The sequence below is a fragment of the Macaca nemestrina genome, chromosome 3 (genome assembly GCF_043159975.1).
Source record: "Macaca nemestrina isolate mMacNem1 chromosome 3, mMacNem.hap1, whole genome shotgun sequence".
In the NCBI taxonomy this organism is placed as follows: Eukaryota; Metazoa; Chordata; class Mammalia; order Primates; family Cercopithecidae; genus Macaca; species Macaca nemestrina.
In genome coordinates, this window is record NC_092127.1 from 157,366,583 (window position 1) to 157,386,564 (window position 19,982).

A 19,982-nucleotide genomic window follows, 5' to 3' on the forward strand; every position below is an offset into this window, starting at 1 on the left:
ACTCTGTCTTAAAAAATAATAATAATAATAAAAATATTAATAATAGATAACAAATAAATTGTAAACAGAAAACAATGAGAAAATTCAATGAAATAAATTGTTGATTTACCAAAATGATCAATAAAACTGAAAGACTAGCAAGACTGACAAAAAAGAAGACAGAAATTACCAATATCAGGAATGAAAAAGGGATATTACTATAGACTTCGCAGATATCAAAAGGCTAATAAAGTAAACTATGAACACACAAAAGTTTGACAATTTATATGAAATGGACCAATGTCTCAAAAAACACAAGTATCACAACTTATCCAATAAGACATAGATAAAATCACTATAATTTATAAAGGAATTTAATTCATAATTTTAAAACAAAAAAAAAATTTCCAGGGCCAAATAGCTTCAATGGAAAATTCTAACAAATATTTTTAGGAAAAAATAATACTAATCCTACATAATCTCTTCCAGAAAGTAAGAAAACACTTCCAATCCATTTTATGATGCTAATATTATCCTGATACCAAAAACAAAGCCAGTACAAAAAAACTACAAACCAATACTCATGACTACAGACACAAAAATCCTTAGCAAAACACTAGCAAATAAAATTCAGCAATATATATTTCATTTGTGTTTTTTTTTTTATTTTTGACACAGGGTCTTGCTCTATCACCCAGGCGGCAGTACAGTGGATATCATTGTTTTTATATATTGCTGAATTTTGGCAGGGCATAGTAGTTCACACCTACAATCCCAGAACTTTAGGAGGCTGAGTTGGGAGGATTGCTTGAGCCCAGGAGTTCAGGACCAGCCTGGGCAATAGAGTGAGACCTCAACTCTACAAAAAATTTTAAAATTAGCCAAGCATAGTGGTACGTACCTGTGGTCCCAGGTACTGGGGGGCAGGGTGAGGTAAAAGGATCACTTAGGCCCAGAAGATTGAGGCTTCAGTGAGCCATGATCACACCACTACACTGCAGCCTGAGCAACAGCAACACCCTGTCTTGAAAAAAAAAAAAAAAAGGATTGTATACTATAATGAAATGGGGTTTATTACAGGAAGGCAAGGCTAGTTCCATATTCAAAAATCAGTATAATCCACCATCTTAATGGGTGAAAGAATCATATTAATCAATGCAGAAAATAATGACAAAATTCAATACCATTCATGGTAACTACCAGAAAAACAGGAACAAAAATATTCTCAACCTGATAAGAGCACCTACAAAAACCTACAGCTAACATTGTATTCATAATGAAATACTAAACGCTTTCTTCCTAGCATCAGGAAAAAGGCAAGATGTCTGTTCTCACCAATTTTATTCAAAATAATGCTGAAGTTATAGCCCATGAAATAAGAAAAAGAAAGAAAAGAAAACATATACAGATTAGGGAAGAAGAAACAAAAGTGTCCCTATTTGCAGATAACATGGTTATCTGTGTATTATAGAAAATCCCAAGTAATCTACAAAATCTCCAACAAGAAAGTGAGTTTAACAAGGGTGCAAGATACAAGATAAATATATAAAAGCAACTGCATTTATATATACTAGCAAAAAATACATACTAGCAAAAAACACACAGACACTGAAATTAAAGAAACAATACCCTTCACAATTGCTAAAAAACAAAACAAAACAAAAAAAAAAACAGAAATACACTAAGTCCTCACTTATTGCCATCAATAGGATCTTGTAAACTACAACTTTTTTTTTGAGACTGAGTCTCACTCCGTTGCCCAGGCTGGAGTGCAATGACGTGATCTTGGCTCACTGCAACCTCCACCTCCTGGGTTCAAGCGATTCTCCTGCCTCAGCCTCCTGAGTAGCTGGGTTTACAGGCACATGCCACCACACCCAGCTAATTTTTGTATTTTTAGTAGAGATGGGGTTTCACCATGTTGACCAGGCTGGTCTCGAACCCCTAACCTCAGGTGATCAGCCTGCCTCAGCCCCCCGAAGTGCTGAGATTACAGGCGTGAGTCACCACTCTTGGCTATAAACTACAACTTTAAACAAAACAATACATAACCAATTTTTTTCCTCATCAACATAACAGAATGACGTTGAATGAAAGTACTGTTCAAGGACCTGATATATGTAGTTTCACTTAAAATCAGTTTCCAAAAACCTATCGATGATGTTATGTGAGGACTTCCTATATTTCAGTACGTAGGTATAAATCTAAGAAAACAAGTACAAAACTTAATATGCTGAAAACTATGAAAGCAATGTTCAAAGACGGAAGACAACACATATGTCAATTCTTCCCCAAATTGATATACAAGTTTAAGAAAATGCCTACCAGGGCCGGGCGCAGTGGCTCACGCCTGTAATCCCAGCACTTTGGGAGGCCGAGGCAGGTGGATCACTAAGTCAGGAGATGGAGACCATCCTGGCTAACATGGTGAAACCCTGTCTCTACTAAAAATACAAACATTAGCTCAGCATGTTGGCAGCCGCCTGCAATTCCAGCTACTCGGGAGCTGAGGCAGGAGGATTGCTTGAATCCAGCAGGCAGAGGTTGCAGTGAGCTGAGATCGAGTCATCGCACTCTAGGCCTGGGTAACAAGAACAGGGTAACAAGAGCAAAACTCCATCTAAAAATTAAAAAACTCCTGGCCTAAAATATTTCTCCTGCCTCAGCCTCCCAAAGTGCTGGGATTACAGGTGTCAGCAGCATACTTGGCTAGATTATACTTCTTTATACCAACAACAATTAGAAAATAAAATTAAATCAAATGATCAGTTCTCAGTTCTTGTCTTGCTAGACCTATCAGCAGCATCTACACAGCTGATGAATCTCTCCCCCAAGAACTGGCTTTCTTCTCCTGAGGACACTGCCACTCTCAAGATTTTCGCATCTCTCAACTTGGAAACAATGGAGTGTTCCAGAGTTCAGTCCTAGGGTCTATTCTTTTCCCTCTACAAAAAACTTAAAAATTAGCCAGGCATGGTGGCATGCCTGTAATTCCAGCGACTCTGGAAGCTGAGGGAGGAGGATCACTTGACTCCAGGAGTTGGAGGCTGCACTGAGCTATGATTGTGCCACTGAACTCCAGCCTTGGTGACAGAGTGAGACCCCATCTCTTAAGAAAAACAATAAAAAATAAATCCTATCAACATGCTAACAAATTTACATCTTCAGCCAGCAACTCTTCTCTGACTCTAGACCCACATCAAACTATTCACTGAACATCTCTACGTTGTGTATCTAAAAAACATATCAGGCTGGGCGAGGTGACTCAGGCCTGTAATCCCAGCACTTTGGGAGGCTGAGGCGGGCAGATTGCCTGAGGTTAAGACCAGCCTTGTCAACATGGCCAAACCCCGTCTCTATTAAAAATATAAATTAGCTGGGTGCGGTGGCTCATGCTTGTAATCCCAGCACTTTGGGAGGCCGAGGCAGGTGGATCATGAGGTCAGAAGTTCGAGACCAGCCTGGCCAACACAGTGAAACCCCCGTCTCTACTAAAAACATAAAAATTAGCTGGGCGTGGTGGTGGGCGCCTGTAATCCCAGCTACTCAGGAGGCTGAGGCAGGAGAATCACATGAACCTGAGAGGCAGAGGTGGCAGTGAGTTGAAATTGCACCACTGCATTCCAGCCTGGGCGACACAGCGAGACTCCATCTCAAAAGATAAAAATAAAAAAGGCCGGGTGCTGTGGCTCACGCCTGTAATCCCGACACTTTACGAGGCCAAGGCAGGCAGATCACCTGAGGTTGGGAGTTCGAGATCAGCCTCACCAACATGAAGAAACCCCGTCTCTACAAAAAATACAAAATTAGCCGGGCATGGTGGCCCAGCTACTCAGGAGGCTAAGGCAGGAGAATCGCTTGAACCCGGGAGGCGGAGGTTGCAGTGAGCCAAGATCATGCCACTGCACTCCAGCCTGGTGACAGAGAGAGGCTCTGTCTCAAAAAAATTAAAAAAATAAAAATAAATACAAAAATTAGCTGGGCGTGGAGGCACATGTCTGTAATCCCAGCTACCTGCGTGGCTGAGGCAGGAGAATCACTTGAACCCGGGAGGCGGAGGTTGCAGTGAGCTGAAATCATGCCACTGCACTCTAGCCTGGCGACAGAGAGAGAGTCTGTCTCAAAAAAAAAATAAATAAATAAAAAAAAAAAAGGCTGGGCGCGGTGGCTCACGCCTGTAATCCCAGCACTTTGGGAGGCCGAGGCGGGTGGATCACCTGAGGCTGGGAGTTCGAGACCAGCCTGACCAACATGGAGAAACCCCATCTCTCCTAAAAATACAAAATTAGCCAGGCGTGGTGACGCATGCCTGTAATCCCAGGTACTCAGGAGGCTGAGGCAGGAGAATTGCTTGAACCCGGGAGGCAGAGGGTGCAGTGAGTCGAGATTGCGCCATTGCGCTCCAGCCTAGGCAACAAGAGCAAAACTCCATCTCAAAAACCAAAAAAAAAAATTAGCTAGCTGGGCATGGAAGCGCATGCCTGTAATCCCAGCTACTTGCGAGGCTGAGCCGGGAGAATCACTTGACCCCGGGAGACGGAGGTTGCAGTGAGCTGAGATTGTGCCACTGCACTCCAGTCTGGACAAAAGACCAAGACTCCATCTCAGAGGAAAAAAAATAAAAAAACCTCAAACCAGGCATGTCTATAAGTGACCTGATTCTCTACTGCCACCCTGCCCTATCTACAGTAATTGCAATCTCAGCTGATGGCAATTTCTACTTGTTGAAGCCAAAAACTAATAGTCATTTCTGCCTATTCTTTCCCTCAAACCTAATCACTCAGCAATTCCTACCAGTTGTAAATTCAAAATAAGCCAGGCATGGTGGCTCACGCCTGTAATTCCAGCACTTTGGGAGGCCAAGGCAGATGGATTACCTGAGGTCAGGGGTTCGAGACCAGTCTGGGCAACATGACGAAACCCCGTCTCTACTAAAAGTACAAAAATTAGTTGGGAGTGGTGGCACATGCCTGTAATCCCATCTACACTCAGGAGGCTGAGGCAGGAGAACCCAGGAGGGGGAGGTTGCAGTGAGCTGAGATCATGCCACTGCACTCCAGTCTGGGTGACAGAATGGGACTCTGTCTAAATGAATGAATGAATAATAAATTCAAAATACATTTAAAATCATCACCTTCACCACTACCATCCGTATCAAAGGTAATGTCATGGATTGGTTTTAAGTGTGGGAGCTCCCAAATTTCTACTTATACCAGCTTTATTAAAATATAATATGCAAACCATAAAATTCACCATTTCAAAGTGTACAATTCAGTAGTTTTCAGTACATTCAGAGTTGTAAAACCATCACCACGAATTCCAGAACATTTCTATTATCTCAAGAAGAAACCCCGCAACCCATTAGCAACCATGCCCATTCCTCCCTCTCCTATCCCCTGGCAACCACGAATCTACTTTTGTATCTACAGGTTTACCTATTCTAGGCATTTATATGAACAGAATTTTATAATATAAAACATGGCCTTTTGTGACTGGCTCCTTTCGCTTGGCATGTTTTCCAGGTTCATCCATGTTGTAGCCTGTATTGGTACTTCACTGATATTGCTAGGAAATATTGCATGGTACAGATATAACACATTTTATGTATACATGCATCAAGTGAGGGACATTTGGGTTGTTTCTACTTTTTGGCTATAGTGAATAATGTTGCTATGAACATTTGTGTAAGAGTTTTCTGTGGACACGTTTTCATATCTCTTAAGTATATATCTAAGAGTGGAATTGCTAGTTCATATGGTAACTCCATGTTTAACCTTTTGAGGAACTGCCAGATAGTTTTCCAAAGCAGCTGCACCAATTTCAGCTTCCACCAGCAATGTGAGGGCTCTGATTTCTCTAATCCTCACCAACACCGTTACTGTCCATTGTTTTGTTTTGGGTTTGTTTTTTTCATTTTTACCTTTTGTTTTTTTTTCTTTTTCTATGCACGCCCCCAAACGCTTCATAATACAGAACAGGCACAAAGCGTGGGCTGAAGTATATATGGGGTAGGTTTACTCTATCTCCTCTATCTATCTAGTCAGTGTAAGAATACAGCCTGTGGTTAAGCACCAGGAGGTGTTGGGTTTGTTATTTGTTTGGTTAGGCTTTTTGGTTGGTTTTTTTGGAGACAGATTCTCACCATGTTGCACACACTGGTCTCGAAGTCCTGGGCTCAAGGAACTCTTCCACATAACCCTGGTGGTATCTAGCTGTGGTTTCGATTTGCATTTTCCTAAGGACAAATGTTGTTGACCATCTTTACATATTCTTTTTCTTTTTCTTTTTCTTTTTGAGACAGAGGCTTGCTCTGTTGCCCACGCTGGAGTGCAGTGGCGTGATCTCAGCTCACTGCAAGCTCCACCTCCCAGGTTCACGCCATTCTCCTGCCTCAGCCTCCCGAGTAGCTGGGACTACAGGTGCCCGCCACCACGCCCAGCTAATTTTTTGTATTTTTAGTAGAGACAGGGTTTCAGTGTGTTAGCTAGGATGGTATTGACCTCCTGACCTCGTGATCCGCCCACCTCGGCCTCCCAAAGTGCTGCGATTACAGGTGTGAGCCACCGCACCTGGCTACCATCTTTACATGTTCTTATTGGCATTTATATACTTCTTTGAATAAATGTCTGTTTGGATTATTTTGCCCATTTGTAAATTGGGTTGTTTCTATTATTAAGCTGAACCCAGGATTGTTAGATTATTGAATACAACATCTCTTTAGATTGATATAATGGAAGTTTAGGCAGCCATTTAAAAAGACTATGTTTTAAATAATTTTTTTTTTGAGACAGGGTCTCACTCTGTCGCCCAGGCTGTAGTACAGTAGCGCCATCTTGGCTCACTGCAGCCTCCACCTCTTGGGTTCAAGCAATTCTCCTGCCTCAGCCTCCCAATTTGCTGGGACTACAGTCGCTCGCTACCACGCCCAGCTTATTTTGTTATTTTTTTTGAGATGGAGTTTCGCTCTTGTTGCCCAAGCTAGATTGCAATGGCGCAATGGTGCAATCTCAGCTCGCCGCAACCTCCGCCTCCCGGATTCAAGCGATTCACCTGCCTCAGCCTCCCTAGTAGCAGCGATTACAGGCATGTAATAGCTGGGATTACAGGCATGAGCCACCACATCCGGCTAATTCTGTATTTTTAGTAGAGACGGGGTTTCTCCATGTTGGTCAGGCTGGTCTCAAACTCCCAACCTCAGGTGATCCACCCGCCTCAGCCTCCCAAAGTGATGGGATTACAGGCGTGAGCCACTGCACCCAGGCTTATTTTTGTATTTTTCAGGAGTGATGGGGTTTCGCCACATTGGCCAGGCTGGTCTTAAACTCCTGACCTCAGGTAATCCACCTGTCTCAGCCTCCCAAAATGCTGGGATTAAAGGCATGAGCCACTGTGCCCAGCCTGTTTTGGATAATATTTAACTGTAGTTTTTTGCTTTTGTTTTTTCGAGATGGAGTCTCACACTGTCACCTGGGCTGGAGTACAATGGCACAATCTCGGCTCACTGCAACGTCCAGCTCCCGCATTCAAGCAATCCTCCTGCCTCAGCCTCCCTAGTAGCAGGGATTACAGGCATGCAGCACCACGCCCTGCTAATTTTTGTATATTTAGTAGAGACAGGGTTTCAACATGTTGGTCAGGTTGGTCTTGAACTCCTGACCTCAGGTAATGCGCCCACCTCAGCCTCCCAAAGTGCTGGGATTACAGGCGTGAGCCACCTCACCTGGGCTTCACTGTAGTTTTTTAAAAGAGAATGTTAGAAATGAAAGCAAGACACTCAACTAAATATAATCTACCCAGACACACAAAAGGGACTGAATTAGATTAGACCAGAAAAGAAATCTCTGGATAATAGAATCATAGGTGACTTTGTTTTTTATATACTTTTTTATATGGTACTTTTGCATTTTCCACATAAACCATAATAAATGCATTTTTTTCATAATCAGGAAAAAATCATTATTATAAATTAAAGGTGAATCATGGACTTCCCGCTATACTTCCTCCGGTTTGCAAGCTATATATCCCTTCCATTCCCTTTTTTTCACTTTGTCTATTTGTATGTAAAAAGATCTAAACATATAGGCAGTTTTAGGGTCCAAATAATGTTTAGTGTATTAAAGAAAATTCTGGACGGGCACGGTGGCTAATGCCTGTAATCCCAGCACTTTGGGAGGCCGAGGTGGGCGGATCACGAGATCAGGAGATCGAGACCATCCTGGCTAAACCAGTGAAACCCCATCTCTATTAATAACACAAAAAAAAAAATTAGCCGAGAGTGGTGGCGGGCACCTCTAGTCCCAGCTACTCAGGAGGCTGAAGCAGGAGAATGGCATGAACCCGTGAGGTGGAGCTTGCAGTGAGCCAAGACCGCACCACTGCACTCCAGCCTGGCAAGACTCCGTCTCAAAAAAAAAAAAAAAAAGAAAATTCTTATGTATAAAAACATATACAGGCCAGGCACGTAGGCCAGGCATGGTGACTCACGCCGGTAATCCCAGCACTTTGGGAGGCCGAAGCAGGCGGGTCACTAGGTCAAGAGATCGAGACCAGCCTGGCCAACATGGTGAAACCCTGTCTTTACTAAAATACAAAAAATTAAATGGGCGTGGTGGTGCACTCCTGTAGTCCCAGCTACTCGAGAGACGAGGCAGGGGAATTGCTTGAACCTAGGAGGCAGAGGTTGCGGCCAGCCAAGATCGTGCCACTGCACTCCAGCCTGGCAACAGAGCAAGACTCCCACTCAAAAAAAAAAAATTATATAAATACATATAAATATAAATATATAAATACATAAATATAAATATATGTAAATATATATTTACATATATATTTATATGTAGATAGCTGACACTATCTTCCAATCACCTGTTCTACTTATAAATCCAGTTTATCTCAATCCCACATATTCCACTGTATTTAACTATTCCACTGGGTTTAACTATTTTATCATCTAATCTTACGTATCTTTCTTTTTTCATAATGAAAGCCTCATCATTAATACATTAGTTTAAACAACTTTTATAGCTTCTTCATATATATACCTGACCTAAACAGAGTGTATTTGAAAAGGATATAGAAAATAAGAATGCATAAGTAAGATTTGATATATTATGGAGAAATGTGAATGGACTGGCTCAAATGAACAATGTAAAAACAAATATACTCCCCGCTCCCGTCCTCAAAACAAATAATTATTAACAATACCATGAATATATGCATTTTTCAAATTATTCCGTCTCTATTATATAATTTTAACCTGATGTAAAATCTAATCAATAAATACTTGCTCACTGATTATCATCATAATATTCCAACATGGTAAGCAGAAGTCTTACCAACTCTAGATTTTTGTTTTTGAGACAATCTCCCTCCGTCACCCAGGCTGAACTGCAGTGGCATGATCTCAGCTCACTGCAGCCTCAATTGCCCATGCTTAAGTGATCCTCCTGCCTCAACCTCCCAAGCAGCGAGGGCTATGGGCACATGTCAGCATTTTGGAAGGCCAAGGTAGGAGGATCATTTGAGCTCAGGAATTCAAGACCATCCTGGGCAACACGGCAAGAGCCTATCTCTAAATAAATAAATAAACAAAAAATACAAAACCTTCCCACTGAAAACCACATCATCAATACTAAAAAAAAAAAAAGCACTATATCAGGCCAGGCACAGTGGCTTATGCTTATAATCCCAGAACTTTGGGAGGCTGAGGCAGGAGGATCACTTGAGGTCAAGAGTTCAAGACCAGCCTGGCCAACATGGTAAAACCCCGTCTCTACCAAAAATACAAAAATTAGCCGAGTGTGGTGGTGTACACTTGTAATCCCAACTATTCAGGAGGCTGAGGTTGGAGAATCACTTGAGATCATGCCACTGCACTCAAGCCTGGGCAACAGAGTGAGACTCCTCTCTAAACAATTAAAAAAATGAGAAAATAAAAATTGAAAAGCACCATATCATTATTCAAGATACGCAATTTTATTACAGATTTTCTTAAAAAAACAAAATGCAGTATCCTAAAAATCACAAACTTTACTATTGATACTAATTCTGAGGCCAAACACAGGTGGCTTATCCCTGTAATCCCAGCACTCTGGGAGGCCAAGGTGGGCGAACTGCCTGACCCCAGGAGTCCAAGACCAGCCAGGGAAACATTATAAAACCCGTCTCTACAAAAAAATACAAAACAATTAGCTGGGCGTAATGGTGCACACCTGTAGTCCCTGCTACTTGGGAAGCTAAGGTGAGAGGATCAGTTGAGCCAATGAAGTCAAGGCTGCACTGAGACATGAGCATGCCACTGTACTCCAGCCTGGGTGACACAGCGAGACCCTGACTCAAAGAAAAAGTTTAAAACAAAAGATATTAATTCCAAGCTTGCTATGCTACCATACACAAGTCAAGAAACTTAAAAAAACATTAAATATTTAGGAATATTGGGCTGGACACGGTGGCTCACGCCTGTAATCCCAGCACTTTGGGTGGCCGAGGCAGGTGCATCACCTAGGCCAGGAGTTCACGACCTGCCTGGCCAACATGGTGAAACTCTGTCTCTACTAAAGATACAAGAAGTAGCCGGTCATAGTGGCACATGACACTAGTCCCAGCTACTCGGGACAATGAAGCATGAGAATCTCTTGAATCCAGAAGGCTGAAATTCTGCCACTGCATTCCAGCCTGGGCAACAAGACTGTCTCCAAAAAAAAAAAAAAATTATATATATATACACATATATATATATACACATATATATACACGCGCGCGCACACACACACACACACATTTAGAAATATTCAACATCAGAAGCTTTAAAATCTAATTCAAAAAGGTACAACCTGCATTTTTTTAAGTATTTTATCTAAAAAGAACCTTATCAGCTATACAAATATTTATACAGTTTTTATATTGAAGCTAAAAATATGGAACACTTCACGAATCTGCATGTCATATCCTTGCACAGAGGCCATGCTCATCTTCTCTGTATCATTCCAATTTTAGGAAATGTGCTATACTCCATATCATTTTATAAATAAATCTGTTATATGTAGTACATGACAAGGACAAGTAAGTTTGAATAACTTACCTCGGTGGAATAATATCCAGAAAATAACAGATCTCTATAACAATCAAAAAAGATATTGTGGCCGAGTGCGGTGGCTCACGCCTGTAATCCTAGCACTTTGGGAGGCTGAGGTGGGTGGATCACTTGAGGACAGAAGTTTGAGACTAGCCTGGTCAACATAGTGAAACTCCATCTCTACTAAAAATACAAAAATTAGAAGGGTGTGGTGGCCGGTGCCTGTAATTCCAGCTACTCAGATGACTGAGGCAGGAGAATCACTTGAATCCAGGAGGCAGAGGTTGCGGTGAGCTGAGATCGCACCACTGCACTCCAGACTGGACGACAGAGCGAGATTCTGTCTCAAACAAACAAACAAAAAAGATATTCTGGCCAGGCACAGTGGCTCACGCCTGTAATCCCAGCACTCTGGGAGGCTGAGGCGGGCAGATCACTTGTTGGGAGTTCAAGACCAGCCTGGGCAACATGGTAAAACCCTGTCTCCACTAAAAATACAAAAATTAGCCAGGCATGGTGGTACACACCTGTAGTCCCAACTACTCAGGAGAATGAGGCAGGAGAATTGCTTGAACCCAGGAGGCAGAGGTTGCAGTGAGCTGAGATTACACCACTGCACTCCAGCCTGGGCTGTTAACAGAGCAAGACTCTCAAAAAAAAAAAACTATATATATATATATATATATATATACACACACACACACACACACACACATACACAGACCCACATATGTATATTCTACATAATATTCAATATCAACCAACTAGGAATAATAGGCCTAAGAAAACTGATACTAAGAATCAAATATTTAGCTCCTTAAGACCATCAAAAAAGAAACAAACAAAAAAATATATCTATATGTAATATATAGGGAACCCAAACACAGCATGCTCCCAAACACAATCAGCAAACAACTTCCTCAGAAAGAGAAGCTACCAAAAACCAGTATCATCAATGTCTTTCCCATGGATTAAGTTACCTACAAGATGATTTCAAAATACTACTGTGATAAGAAAAAGGTAGATGGTAAAATCTCATGAGATACCAAAAGTATGTCACTAAAAAAGGTATTTTTGGGCCGGGCGTGGTGGCTCACTCCTGTAATCCCAGCACTTTGGGAGGCCGAGGCGGGTGGATCATGAGGTCAGGAGATTGAGACCATCCTGGCTAACACGGTGAAACCCCTGTCTCTACTAAGAGTACAAAAAATTAGCCAGGCGTGGCGGCATGCGCCTATAGTCCTGAGGCAGGAGAATGGCATGAACCTGGGAGACGGAGTTTGCAGTGAGCCAAGATCACACCACTGCACTCCAGTCTGGGCCACAGAGCAAGACTCCATCTCAAAAAAAAGGTATTTTTGGCTTTTTTTTTGACACAAAGTCTCCCTCTGTCACCTAAGCTGGAGTGCAGTGACACCATCTGAGCTCAATGCAACCTCCGCCTCCCAGGTTCAAGGGATTTTCCTGCCTCAGTCTCCCAAGTAGCTGGGACCACAGGTGAGGGCCACCACACCTGGCTAATTTTTGTACTTTTAGTAGAGACAGGGTTTCACCATGATGGCCAGGCTGGCCTCAAACTCTTGACCTCAAGTGATCCTCCTGCCTTAGTGTCCCTAAGTACTGGGATTACAGGCAGGAGCCACCGTACCTGGCCAAAAAATATTTTTTATAGAAAATGTAACCAAATTAAGTAACCAATAATCTTTAAATATATCTATCAGGGGCAGGCATGATGGCTCACACCTCTAATTCGAACACTTTGGGAAGCCAAAGGAAGAGGATTGCTTAAGCCCAGGAGTTCAAGATAAGCCCGGGCAACATAGGGAAAACATATCTCTACGAAAAATTTAAAATTAGCTGGATCTGGTGGCACATGCCTGTCGTCCCAGCTGCTCAGGAGGCTGAGGTAGGAGGATTGTTTGGGCCTGAGAGGCCAAGGCTGCAGTAGGCAGTAATCAAAGCACTGCATTCCAGCCTGGGCAACAAAGCAAAACCCTGTCTCACACAAACAAACAAAAAGAGAAATATTTATCTATCTGTTATAACATTCTAAACACTTAGGAAAACAGTATAAATTATCACAGAAATCATCCTTTGGAATACTATGCAGTAATAAAAAAAATTAGGTGGAATATAGAAACAAGATGTGTAGGCCTGGTACGGTGGCTCATGACTGTAATAACCCCAGCACTTTGGGAGGCCAAGGCAGGCGAATCATGAGGTCAGGAGTTCTAGACCAGCCTGGCCAATATGGTGACACCTCGTCTCTACTAAAAATACAAAAATTAGCCGGGCATGGTGGCATGCACCTGTAGTCCCAGGTACTCGGGAGGCTAAGGCAGAAGAATCGCTTTAACCAGGAGGCAGAGGTTGCAGTGAGCCCCACTGCACTCCAGCCTAGGCAACAGAGCAAGACTCCATCTCAAAAACATAAATAAATAAAAGAAAAGCTGTGCAAAAACGAGACAGACCTCTAGGACATGTTGTTAAATGTTAAAGCCAGTTGCTGAAAAATATATATCTTTAATTCCAAGTGTATTTCTGTATAATACATCAGCACTGTCTATAATTTCCATCTATATGTGTTTATATTTACAACAATGTTTCTTGAGAACATGGATCATGATATATACTCCAAAATGGTACTATGCATAGTAACACACGTAAAACAGGTAGACAAATATTTACGGATAGCTAACAATATGTAAAATACGAAGAAGCAAGATTAGCCTTTTTTTTTTTAAGCTTTTTTTTTTTTTTTTTTGACAGAGTCTCACTCTGTCGCCCAGGCTGGAGTGCAGTGGCAAGAGCTCAGCTCACTGTAGCCTCTGCCTCCCAGGCTCAAGCAATCCGTGTGTCTCAGCCTCTCAAGTAGCTGGGACTACAGGTGCATGCCACCATGTCCCGCTAATTTTTGTATTTTTAGTAGAGACAGGGTTTTGCCATGTTGGCCAGGCTGGTCTCGAACTCCTGGCCTCAAGTGATCTGCCTGCCTCAACCTTCCAAAATGCTGGGATTACAGGTGTGAGGCACCGTACCTAGCCAAGATTGGCCTTTAAGAAGCAGAGAAAGGCCAGGTGCAGTGGCTCACGCCTGTAATCCCAGCACTTTGGGAGGCCGAGACAGGCGGATCACGAGGTCAGGAGATCGAGACCATCCTGGCTAGCACAGTGAAATCCCGTCTCTACTAAAAATACAAAAACAAAAATTAGGCGGGCGCCTGTGGTCCCAGCTGCATGGGAGGCTGAGGCAGGAGAATGGCCAGAACCCAGGAGGCGGAGCATGCAGTAAGCGAGATCGCGCCACTGCACTCCAGTCTAGGCAACAGAGCAAGACTCCGTCTCAAAATAAAAAAAAGAAGCAGAGAAATGAAAACACTCATTAAATAGAAAAACTAACACCACAATTCAGTTCTTAATGCTTCCTCAGTGAACATGTCTTACACCACCATAAACTCTTTTGAAAATTCTAGTAACAAAATCTGTGATTATACTTCCCTTCTCATGAGGTGTTATTTTAGTCCCTCAAATATATAAGTAAAAGCTTAGAAACCTGTGTAGGCCAGGTATGGTGGCTCACACCTGTTGTCCCAGCACTTTGGGAGGCTGAGGCAGGCGAATCACTTGAGCCAAGGAGTCCAAGACCAGCCTGGGCAACATGACAAAACGCCATCTCTGGGCCGGACACAGTGGCTCAAGCCTGTAATTCCAGCACTTTGGGAGGTCAAGGTGGGTGGATCACTTGAGGTCAGGAGTTAGAGACTAGCCTGACCAATACGCTGAAACCCCATCCCTACTAAAAATACAAAAATTAGCTGGGCATGGTGGCACACATCTGTAATCCCAGCTACTTGGGAGGCTGAGGCAGAAGAATTCCATGAACCCAGGAGGGGGAGGTTGCAATGAGCCAAGATCGTGCCACTGCACTCCGGCCCAAGCAACAGAGCAAGACTCCGTCTCAAAAAAAAAAAAAAGCAAAAACAAGCTGGGCTCGGTGGCTCACGCCTGTAATCCCAACACTTTGGGAGGCTGAGGCAGGCGGATCACCTGAGGTCAGGAGTTTGAGACCAGCCTGACCAACATGGAGAAACCCCGTCTCTACTAAAAATACAAAATTAGCTGGGCGTGGTGGCGTGTGCCTGTAATCCCAGCTACTCAGGAGGCTGAGGCAGGAGAATCGCTTGAACCCGGGAGGCAGAGGTTGCAGCGAGCCGAGATCATGCCACTGCACTCCAGCCTGGGCAACAAGAATGAAAATTCATCTAAAAAAAAAAACAAAAAACAGGCCAGGCGCGGTGGCTCAAACCTGTAATCCCAGCACTTTGGGAGGCCGAGACGGGCGGATCACAAGGTCAGAAGATCGAGACCATCCTGGCTAACACGATGAAACCCCGTCTCTACTAAAACATACCAAAAAAACCTAGCCGGGTGAGATGGCGGGCGCCTGTAGTCCCAGCTACTCAGGAGGCTGAGGTAGGAGAATGGCGTGAACCCGGCAGGTGGAGCTTGCAGTGAGCTGAGATCCGGCCACTGCACTCCAGCCTGGGCGACAGAGCAAGACTCCGTCTCAAAAAAAAACAAAAACAAAAAAAAACCATCTCTACCAAAAAATACAAAAATTAGCTGGGTGTGGTGGCATGCACCTATAGTCCCAGCTACTCGGGAGGCTGAGGTGAGAGAATCGCTTAAGCCTAGCAGTTTGAGGCTGAAGTGAGTCAAGATCGCGCCACTGCACTCCAGCCTAGGTGACAGAGCGAGACCCGATTTCAAAAAAAAACAAAAACATCTTATGTGTAAAATATTCATACTCTACAACTTTAATAACACTTACTGTCTGTCTAGCATTGATGCTGTCAACATGCTCATTAAGGCCACGGTTGATGTATGCAAACTCCACACCTCTTCTTGTTATCCAACATGTCTTCTTACTATAAAAGGAAAATTATATATTAAAGTCAAATTCACATCAAACTATAATCACAAAATAAATCAAAGTCAAAAATGTCTATAATATATATAATATACATGATATTCCAAAGAGAAAGTACAAAAGAGAAAAGACAAGAAAGACTGCACTTACTGCCATTGGAGGTGCTATTGCACTCTGAAAATGTCTACATAAAAGAAAGTAACTAAGCATTATTCTGCCTTTAAGTAGAACACTAATTCCAGATAACAAAATAGCCTTAGCCGATAAGAGAAACCTTATCCTTATAGAAGGTGGCTATTAAATGTAAAAGAAACAACAGAACCCAAAACTGATTACCATTTTTAACCTATAATTGAATAGTTAATCAAGAATCATCAATGAATGCTAAAATAGGTGAAAGTTGATAAAGAAATTGACCTGGCCAGCGGCAGTGGCTCACGCCTGTAATCCCAACACTTTGGAGGCCAAGGCGGGTGGATCACTTGAGGTCAGGAGTTTGAAACCAGCCTGGCCTACATGGTGAGACCTCATCTCTGCTAAAAATAAAAATTAGCTGGGTATGGTGGGGCACACCTGTAATCCCAGCTACTCGGGACAGAGGCTGAGACAGGAGAATCACTTGGGAGGCGGAGGTTGCGGTGAGCCGAGATGGCACCACTGCCGTCCAGCGTGGGCAACAGAGACTCTGTCCCAAAAAAAAAAAAAAAACCCACAAAAAAAAAAAAAAAAATCCCACAAAAAAAAAAAAAGAAAGAAAGAAATTTATCTGGGGCCGGGCATGGTAGCTCACGAGTATAGTCGTATTACTTTGGGAGGCCTGGGGGGGTGCAGGGAGGGATCGCCTGAGCTCAGGAGTTGGAGGCCAACCAGGGCAACATGATGAAACCCCATCTCTACTAAAATTACAAAAATTAGCCAGGTGGGCTGAGCGCGGTGGCTCACGCCTGTAATTCCAGGACATTGGGAGGCCGAGGTGGGCAGATCACGAGGTCAGGAGATCAAGACCATCCTGGCCAACATGGTGAAACTCCATCTCTACTAAAAATACAAAAATTAGCTGGGCATGGTAGCGTGTGCCTATAATCCCAGCTACTTGGGAGGCTGAGGCAGGAGAATTGCTTGAACCAGGGAATCGAAGGTTGCAGCGAGCCAAGATCATACCGCTGTACTCCAGCCTGGCGACAGAGTGAGACTCCATCTCAAAAAAAAAAAAAAAAATTATCGAGGCATGGTGGCACATGCCTGTAGTCCCAGCTCACTCAGGAGGCTGACGCACGAGAATCGCTTGAACCCAGGAGACAGAGGTTGCAGTGAGCTCAGATTGTGTCACTCCAGCCTGGGTGACAGAGGGAGACTCCATCTCAAAAAATTAAAAAAAAAAAATTAGCCAGCCATAGTGGCACACGCCTGTAGTCCCGGCTTACTCAGGAAGGCTGATGCATGAGAATCACTTAAACCCGGGAGGCAGAGGTTGCAGTGAGCTGAGATTGTGCCACTGCACTCCAACCTGGGCAACAGAGTGAGTCTATCTCCAAAAAAGTTTAAAAAAATTTTTTTTAAAAGAAATTTGAGGCCAGGGGCCGTGGCTCACACCTATAATCCCAGCACTTTGGGAGGCCAAGACAGGAGGATCACCTGAGGTCAGGAGTTCAAGACCAGCCTGGCCAACATGGCGAAACCTCGTCTCTACTAAAAATACAAAATTAGCTGGGCATGGTGGCGGGAGCCTGTAGTCCCAGATACTTGGGAGGCTGAGGCAGGAGAATCACCTGAACCCGGGAGGCAGAGGTTGCAGTTAGCCAAGATCACACCATTGTACTCCAGCCTGGGCAACAAGAGCAAAACTCCGTCTCAAAAAAATAAAAAATAAGAATAAAAAAATTTACCTGATGTCAAAGTACCACCCTACAGATTACTACTTGCTAAAAGCAAAAAGAAAACCATAACTTTATAATGAAATGATCAGGTTCTCACCACCTCAGCTTGGTGATCAAATACAGCATCAAAATAGTGGGACCTGACATTATATGCCTCTTAACTAGAAACAGCAGGAACTACATAGCATTACTAAATGAGGTACTCTTCCAAAACTGTTTACCCTAAGTCTACTCACACCTTTAGATCTAACTCCCAGTTTACAGGAATTAAATAAGATAGAAGAAGAAGTAATACTACGCCATGAGGAAACAAGCAGCAATACAAAATGTAATCGTCTCAACAGATCTAACGAGTCAATACCACAGGGAAGCAGAAGCAGAGTAGAGAAGGAGGTGGATGGGTAGAAGAGACAGTTCTACCTATATATTTAAAAAGACTCAAGAGACTACAACCAAATGCAACGGGTAGCTCTTGACTGAAATCTGGCGTAAAAAAAAACACCAGCCTGACCAACATGGTGAAACCCCGTCTCCACTAAAAATACAAAACTTAACCGGGCATGGTGGCAGACACCTGCAATCCCAGCTATTTGCGAGGCTGAGGCAGGAGAACTGCTTGAACTCAGGAGGAGGAGGTTGTAGTGAGCGAAGATGACACCACTGCACTCCATCCTGGGTGACAGAGCGAGACTTCCTCTTAAAAAAAAAAAAAAAAACCCACCACACAGCAATAAAAAACATTTTTGGAACAACTCGGGATATCTGAATATAGTATAAGTAGCATATAACAGGGAATCAGGTCACATGCCTGCAATCCCAGCACTTTGGGAGACTAAGGCAGGAGGATCACTTGAGCCCACAAGTTTAAGACCAGCCTGGGCAACGTGGCAAGACCACATCTCTACAAAAAATACAAAAATTAGCCAGGCATGGTGGTATGTGCCTGTAGTCCCCAGCCACTCCAGGAGGCTGAGGCAGGAGAATGGCTTGAGCCCAGGAGGTCAAGGCTGCAGTAAGCCATGAACATGCAGCTGCACTCTAATCTGGGCGACAGAGCAAGACCTCGTCTCAAAAAAAAATCAAAAAGTAGTATATTATTAGGGAATTATTGGTAATTTTGCTAGGAATGATAATGGTTTTATGGCTATATAGGGAGAATGTCCTCCTTTTCCTTGGAGAGATCTGAAGATATATGTCTTCTTATAATTTTTTTTTTTTTTTTTTTTTTTGAGACACAGTCTTGCTCTGTCGCCCAGGCTGGAGTGCAGTGGCACGATCTTGGCTCACTGAAAGCTCCTCCTCCCAGGTTCACACCATTCTCCTGCCTCAGTCTCCAGAGTAGTTGGGACTACAGGCACCTGCCAACACGCCCGGCTGATTTTTTGCATATTTAGTAGAGACGGGGTTTCACCGTGTTAGCCAGGATGTTTATAATCTTTTAAAAGAGCAAATACCAATCTAAATCTTTAAATGTCAGAGTCCAAAATACATACATTTATAATACAATCGTATGATACTTAAAAGGGAAAACTGAAAAAAAACTTATTTGCCACTCTTAGTTTACTTTTAAATGGTTCAGGAAATTTATATAAGTAGATAAAACAAATATGACAAAATGATAACAATTGTTGAATCAAGGAGGTGGGTACATGTGGGTTCAATGTATCATACTACTTTTCTATATCTGTATTTTCCTAATAAAAGTTTTTAAAATGTACCAATGCTTCAAGCAAACTAGTTTGCTTCTAAGATGTTTGAAAAGATAAAACCATATTTAATCCACTAAAAGACTACCTCTACAAAGCAAAGAAAGAGTTTTGGGGGGTTGTTTTTGTTTTTTATTTTTTTGAGAGACAGGGTCTCACTCTGTCACCCAGGCTGGAGTGCAGTGGTACAACACTACAGCTTTGAACTCCTGGGCTCAAGTAAGACTCCTGCATCAGCCTCCCAAAGCTGGGACCACATGCATGCACCATTCCACCTGGCTAATTTTTTGTTGTTGCTTCTTTTATTTTGTTTTGTAAAGACAGGGTCTCGCTTTGATGTCCACACTGGCCTCCAACTCCTGGCTTCAAGCAATCCTCCTCCCCTCAGCCTCCCACAGTGCTGGGAATATAGGAATG

At 43.0% G+C, this 19,982-nt stretch overlaps 1 protein-coding gene, 1 non-coding gene and 1 pseudogene across 16 annotated transcripts in view; all 3 read right to left on the reverse strand.

The window, feature by feature from the left end:
* Positions 1 to 19,982, reverse strand: part of LOC105487725 (NEDD4 binding protein 2) — a 109,449-nt gene that overhangs the window by 75,306 nt on the left and 14,161 nt on the right. For 11 of the 15 annotated variants that reach the window (XR_011621344.1, XM_071093697.1, XM_011751339.3 and 8 more), the window contains exon 2: positions 15,884 to 15,980. The gene's annotated coding sequence lies outside the window, so the exon portion shown is untranslated. Of the gene's footprint in view, positions 1 to 880; positions 1,004 to 6,121; positions 6,215 to 15,883; positions 15,981 to 19,982 lie in introns of those variants that run through there. The other 4 variants (XM_011751337.3, XM_011751335.3, XM_011751343.3 and 1 more) reach the window with 2 other exon arrangements.
* LOC112427754 (small nucleolar RNA SNORA51) lies at positions 5,925 to 6,060 on the reverse strand. Its single transcript, XR_003019484.1, has one exon. It is a non-coding gene; the product is annotated as a small nucleolar RNA SNORA51 (small nucleolar RNA).
* LOC112427742 (U6 spliceosomal RNA) lies at positions 10,890 to 10,988 on the reverse strand (annotated as a pseudogene).